At 39.0% G+C, this 7,571-nt stretch overlaps 1 long non-coding RNA gene across 1 annotated transcript; it reads left to right on the top strand.

Moving 5' to 3' along the window:
* The first annotated feature begins 704 nt into the window (after window positions 1-704).
* Window positions 705-2,351, top strand: LOC129900910 (uncharacterized). The gene is made up of 2 exons (XR_008769722.1): window positions 705-883; window positions 2,145-2,351. It is a non-coding gene; the product is annotated as an uncharacterized LOC129900910 (long non-coding RNA).
* The last annotated feature ends 5,220 nt before the right edge of the window (window positions 2,352-7,571 follow it).

A 7,571-nucleotide genomic window follows, 5' to 3' on the forward strand; every position in this document is an offset into this window, starting at 1 on the left:
ATGAGTCTCATGTGATTTCTTATGATGCGGTAGAGTTGAGTCCGGATTTGACTCATGAGGAGGAGCCGACAGTTATTCTAGATAGGCGGCTTCATAGACTCAGGACCAAGGAGGTCGTTTCGGTCAAGGTGCAGTGGCAGCATCGGCCTGCTGAGGAGGTGACTTGGGAGTTAGAGTCTGATATGCAGGCTCGGTACCCTCAGCTTTTTGAGACCCCAGGTACTTTGTTTTATCTTATGTTCGAGGACGAACATCCTTTTTAGTGGTGGATATTGTAATGACCTTGAGGGTGATTTTCAAAAATTTGTACAAAAACGTGTGAACAGTAACACGCGTGAACAATAACACGCGTGAACAGTAATATTTTGGGCAGAAAATGCCCCTTTCTTCCCATTTCAATAGTTTTCATCATTTGTCTGAGTTCTTGAACTCCTTGAGGTGATTTGAGAAGAGATTTTCGAGCCAAAGTGTTGGGTAAGTGATTTTTGACCTAAAACCTTCCTTTTTCATTAAGTTTTTGACGATTTTAACTCTTAAATTTTAGTTTCAAACCCCAAAAATCCTTGTTTCTTCCCTAATCCGAATTTAAGGAAAATTGTGATTTCCAACTCGTTTTGAGCTCTATTTTTATGGGTTTTTCAACCATGAGTTCCTTATTACCAATATAATGGGATTGTTCAATAAATTTCCAGATTTGACCCTTTTCGAAAATAGTTAATTTTTGGACCATTTTACCCCCGGTTCCGAAACCTATCAATATGGGTGTCATTGGACTCCTTGTGACGTGTATGTTTCATTGTTGATAGTGGGTTGTCATTCCGGGCGCTGAATTCGAGAGTTGCTTGTCCGGTGGAGGTATTCGAGTGCGGCTTCGGCAATTGAGGTAGGTTTGGCTATCTTTCTTTGAGATTGAGATGGGGTAATTAGTCATTCATATGTTATAGACTTTGGGATGGGGTTGTAGTATGAGTTGAGAATGTTATATATATTGTGATGTCCGTGTGGAGGCTTATTTATTAATGTGTTGCCGTGACGGGGTTTATTTGTATTACATAGCCCGTGTGGGGGCCTTATTTGTTATCTTATTTGCTTTGAGAGCATGTGAATTATGATTTGCCTAAGAGAGAGGCTTGAGTATATTATTTGAGTTGTGATGCCGCCTGAGAGATTGAGTTGGGGGTTTTAAGCATACTTGAGTATTGAAATATTGTTGAGAAAGGGGTGAATATTTAAATGAAAGTGTGTTCTCCCCGTTACTATTTATTGAGGGTGAATAGCATGTGTAGGTTAAGTTTTGAGAACTTTGAACCTTATACCACATGTGAGTTGATTATTACTTCCATGCATATGTGTTTTGATGCATTCATCCTCATTCATCATATCATGAAACATGGGAAGTTGAGAAATATGGAAATTCTTTTTGAGAAAGAAAATGAAACACCTTTAAACCTTTGTATCTTGAGTCCCTGACCGAGGCAGTTTTCCGGCAGGGTAGTGGATGCATTGTGATCCCAACCTTTGTATCTTGAGTCCCTGACCGAGGCAGTTTTCCGGCAGGGTAGTGGATACATTTTGATCCCAACCTTTGTATCTTGAGTCCCTGACCGAGGCAGTTTTCCGGCAGGGTAGTGGATGCATTGTGATCCTAACCTTTGTATCTTGAGTCCCTGACCGAGGCAGTTTTCCGGCAGGGTAGTAGATGCATTGTGATCCCTTGACCACGAGGAGGTGGCAAGGATAATGAGATATTGTGATTGAGGTATATGGTCTGCGAGACCCCCATGGGTCCTGCTTGGTAGCACAGCTCGGCAGGTGTATACGACAGGCTGTGCGATAGTCTTGATTCCACCGTACCACCACATCATTGCATCATCATATTGCATTGCATTGCATTGATATCTGTGCTGCTTGAATTATCTGATTAATTGTGATTATGAGCTGTTATTATGGGTTTACTTTACTCGCGCCAATATATATATAAACTGGCAGCACCGATGCCGAAGTGGGACTTTTCTGTATGCAGGTGGAAGCGTTCCTTAGTTTATTTCATAGGTTTGATTAATTCCTTATACTCAGTCAGCTAAAACCTACTGAGTACATGTGAATTGTACTCACCCCTACTTCTGTGTCCCTTTTTGATGCAGATACTAGTCGGGGTACCCCACGTGGCAGTTAATATTCTAGCGGATTGTGTATTCTCAGATTAGTGGTGAGGTCCCAGAATTCGGATCGTCACTAGTCTATCTTTTATTTTTCAGTCTTTTGTATCATTCAGAGACTTATGTTGTATCTTCATATTCGAACCTTGTATTAGATGCTCTTTATACTTATGACACCAGGTTTTGGGATAATTTCTTCATTGTTTTTTTTTCTTCCTTTTATTTAAATCGTGGCATCACTTTCCCCTTTGGGAGTCTTGTATGAGTTTTATTTTTAGGGTTACACATCAGATTGGGTTTTGAGATGTGTGTCATCATGACCTCAGTTTTTGGGTCGTGACAATCCAGCACCTTGCCCGAGTATGGGACGATCAACCTCATTGGATCCACAATTAATCAAAGTCCATCATTTTGGGACTTGAGAGACATGGTCTCTATCCTAGATTGGCTATGTAGTTTATAGGGTTTCAGTCCTGCATTATGATTATCCTTACATACCTTGAAATTGAAGGACAATTCGAGCTTGAAAATCTTAAACCCTAGCTTTTTCATTTCTCTCCAATTGCTTCTCTCAAAATTTATAAGTTTGAATGAGAGGAAAACCTTTTGGGTATTATAAGGGACTGATTTTTACTCCCTAAACATGCTAGGTTTAGTTAAGAAAAGGTGAGAATATACCAGAATGCCTTTTATTAAAACTGAGTTAGGCCCGTGAAGCTCACCATGGGTCGTGGGTGAGGGTCATGGTGGTGAGGTTGAATTTGGTTCATGAGGGATCAAATTAACCGAGGTCACTACTATCCGTAAAGCTTACTATGGGCCATGGAGCCCATTATTATCGTCCATCAACTCAAGGAGATTTGCGGGTCAACTCCATGGAAGGGACTCAGTATATGCTTCTTACCATGAGATGTAGTATCTCTCATGAACTTCTACCCAAACTTCTTCTGTCTATACGACCCTCCTCCTCAGATCATGAAGAGAAGTACAATCTGCGGTAGGTCTCGTGATCTCTTTTTGAAGAAATTTCTAGAACCTTTAGAGTTAGTTTAGGCTAGGAACTTTAGGGGTGTTACAATATCTCCCCCTTGAGATCATTCTTCCTCGAATGTTGGATAAGTTAGGAAATCATTCAAGGAATGAATTTAAATCAAGAACTCAAATACTCAAAAACTCAAACAATTACTACTCAGACTCAATAATACACATCATTTACTCAAACACGGACTGAACATTAACTCAAAGATAGAAGAAATGAACATTACCATTAATATCATCATTAGAAGGCATAAATAGATGAACCTTCATATTCCCATGTATCCTCCTCAACAAACTGATTTTGCCATAGAAACTTGACTGAAGAGACCTCTTTGGTTCTCAACTTGTAAACCTAGCGATCAAGAATCTGAATCAAAATCTCCTCATAAGTCAAACTCTCTTTCACCCTAATGTTTTCTGTAGGAACAATGAGTGAAGTATATCTTAAACACTTCTTAAGCATGGAGATATGAAACACTGGATGAACAACATCTAACTCTGGTGGTATCTCTAACTCATAGGCAACATTGCCCATTCTCTTTATAATTTGATATGGACCAATGTAACACAGACTTATCTTCCCTTTCTTCCCAAACCTCATAACTCTCTACATAGGTGAAACTTTAAGATATACCCAATCATTCAACTCAAACTCCAAGTCTCTCCTCCTAACATCAGTATAGGACTTCTATCGACTTTGTGCAATCTTTACCTTTTGCTGAATGATCTTGATCTTATCCATACCTTGATGCGATAAGTTTTACCCTATTAAATCAACTTCACCAACCTTAAACCAACCAATTGGAGATCTATATATCCTCTCATAAAGAGACTTATAAGGGCCATTTGAATGCTGGAATGTAAACTGTTGTCATAAGCGAATTCAGTAAGTGGCAAATGGTCATCCCAACTTCCCTTGATATCAATGATGCAAGCCCTAAACATTCCACAAGAGTCTAGATGATACACTCTGCCAGACCATCCATCTTTGGGTGGAAAGAGGTACTAAGATTTACCTCAGAACCCAATTTTTTTTAGAACGACTTCAAAAACTGTGTAGTGAATTGGGTACATCTGTCTAAGATAATGGACAAGGGGAATCTATGCAACCTAACTATCTCTCGAGTATATAACCTTGAATAATCCTCTATTAAGTCTATACTTTTAATGGGAAAGAAGTAAGCTAATTTGGTCATCCTTCTACAATCACCCAAATCGAATCATGCTACCTGCGAGACCTTGGTAAAACTGTGATGAAGTCCAGGTTGATAATTTCCCACTTCCATTCTAGAATTTAAATACTCTAGGCCCCACTACAAGGCCTTTAATGCTTAACTCTATTCGAGCACTTGGACACAAAGTCGTGGGACATCTTTGTAGAGCCTGGATAGATGGAATACCTAAAAGTATAGGCCTCTGCCATGATCCTCTATTAAATGCCATCTATACTTGGAACATATAATCTGTCGTGGTACCTCAACACTCTATCTACCCCTTTGGAAAAAGCCATGACCTTCTACTTATGAACATCATCTTTCATCTTGAGTAGGATAGAATCTTTGTTTTGGTTTTCCTTCACCTCAGCATTTAGAGATGATTTTGCCCCATTCTGAAAAATAGCACCACCCTCTCTAGAGTCAATAAGTTGAACTACCAAACGTGCAAGTCTATGCACCTATTTAGCCAACTCCTTATTTTCTTCCTCCACATGCACAGTGCTCCCTATAGAGAACCTGCTAAAACTAGCAACAATGACATTAGCTTTATCTGGATGGTAGAGAATACTCATGTCATAGTCCTTGAAAAACTTAAGCCATCTCATCTTCCTCAAGTTCAGCTCGTTCTGACTAAACATATCCTGCAAGCTTTTGCGATCAGTAAACACATTAATATGCACCCCATAGAGATGGTGGTGGCAAATTTTTAGAGCAAATACTACGGCTGCCAACTCAAGGTTATGTGTTGGGTAGTTTCTCTCATGAATATTAAGTTGCCTAGAATCATATGAAATACCTTACCTTTCTACATTAATACACATCCCAATCCGACTCTAGACGCATCACAGTAGATAACAAAACCATATATTCCCTCAGGTAGGGAAAACACTAGAGCAGTAGTAAACCTCATTTTTAGGTCCTGGAAACTTCTCTCCAAGCATCTGACAATTGGAACTTGTCATTCTTTTGAGTTAGCTTAGTTAACAGAGATGATATAGATGAAAACCCCTCAATAAAACCTATGGTAGTAGCCAGCCAAACCCAAGAAACTCTTTTTGCCAGTCTGCGATGTGGGCCTTCTCTAGTTCTTCACCACCTCAATCTTCTGCGAATTAACTCAGATTTCTCTACTAGATACAACATGGCCTCATAATTCCACAGACGCAAGCAAATATTTGCACTTCGAAAATTTAGCACACAAATCCCTATCATTAAGAGTCTAAAGTACAATCCTGAGATGATTGGCATGCTCTTCCTTATTTTTGGAGAAGACCAATATGTTATCGATAAACACAATCACAAACATGTCCAAATACTATTTGAACACAAGATTCATCAAGTCTATAAATTTTGCTGGAGTGTAAGACAAATGAAAGGATAAAATAAGAAACTCAAAGTGAGCATATCGGGTTCGGAAGGAATTCTTGGAATGTTAAAATCTCTCACTTCCAATGGGTGATAGCCTGATCTAAGGTCTATCTTTGAGAAATAAGTAGCACCCTGTAGTTGGTCAAACAGATCATCTATTCTGCGGAGATGATACTTATTCTTAATGGTAACCTTGTTCAACTGACGATAGTCAATACACATCCTGAGGGAACCATTTTTCTTTCGCACGAAAAGGACAAGATTGTCCCAAGATAAGACACTCAAACTAATAAATCCCTTATCTAAGAGATCTTTCAACTGGTCTTTAAACTCCTTCACCTTAGTAGAAGCCATCCTATATAGCAGAATAGAGATAGGCTGCATATCAGAAAGACATCAATCCCAATATCTATCTCCTTATTAGGGGGACTCCAGGTAGATCATTAAGAAAGACCTTAGGAAACTCATTGACAAAATGAACTTACTCAAAGGATGGAGTCTCCACACTATAATCTCTAACTCGAACTATGTGATAGATACAACCCTTGGAGATTAACTTTCTAGCCTTAAGGTATGAAATGAATTTATCTTTAGGTACTTCTGGACTACCCTTCCACTCTATAACGAGTTCATTCGAAAACTCAAATTTTACTACTCGAGTTCTATAATCAATTCAGGCATAATAAGCATAAAGCCAGTTCATGGCAATAAGAACATCAAAATAAACTATGTCTAACTCAACTAAGACATCCATAGTATATCTATGATATATTGACATAAAAATATCTCTATAAACCCTCACCTTTAGAATAGACTTACCAACAGAAATAGAAACACTAAAAGGATTAAGAATAGCTCAAGTAGGATCTTAAACTTATCATACATATGTGGGGTCATAAAAGAAAATGTGGCACTTGGATCAAGAAATTGATAAACATCAAAGTAAAAGACTTAAATCTTACCAATGACAACATCTAGTGAGTTCTCCTGATCCTGTGACTACCCATAGGATATAGACGGTTTGAATCACCATTGGTACCTGAAGTGGTACCCCTCTTATTACCTTGACATGGTGGTGCCTTAGAAGAATATTGGGCTCTTTCGCCCCACATTGGACACTCTTTGTGAAAATGGCCCATCTTACCACATTTTTAGCACGCATTGATGCCTTCTCTGCACTCTCCCAAATAAAGTTTACCACATATGTTACAAGGTGGATTCCCTTTTGAACCTTGAGCCCCAATTCCTTGGGATTGAGAACCTTGAGCTCTAAAAATTTGGTTCTCTGCATCTTTTGATCAAGCTTGTAGTTGGGTGTAGGTTCACTTCCTGAAGACAGTGCATAGTTAGAAGACCTCTTCTGAAAGAAGGACATGTTTCCCTTACCTTATTTCTGATCATTCTCATGCCCAACTGATATGACTTTCTTGCTCAATTGTTCCTCTCTATATTTCTTCTTATTATCCTCAACCTGCTGAGCATACACCATAAGCCTGGAAATATCCATGTCTGAATTTAATAGCAATGCCTTACTCTTCTTCTTCACATGCTTGCCCAAGCCGGAGACAAACTTCCTCATCTTAGACCTCATAACTAGGACCATCTCCAAAGCATATCTAGATAGCTAGATAAACTTAAGACTATACTCTTTTACCACCATCCTTTCTTGCTTCAAATTCACAATCTTCAACTTTTGCTTCCCTCAACTCTCTAAGAAAGAAGTGATCGAGGAATGTACCCTCAAACTCATCCCAAATAGAAGGATCAACATCCTCCTCATGAATCTCAT

This window comes from Solanum dulcamara, chromosome 8, assembly GCF_947179165.1.
Source record: "Solanum dulcamara chromosome 8, daSolDulc1.2, whole genome shotgun sequence".
Lineage (NCBI taxonomy): Eukaryota > Viridiplantae > Streptophyta > Magnoliopsida > Solanales > Solanaceae > Solanum > Solanum dulcamara.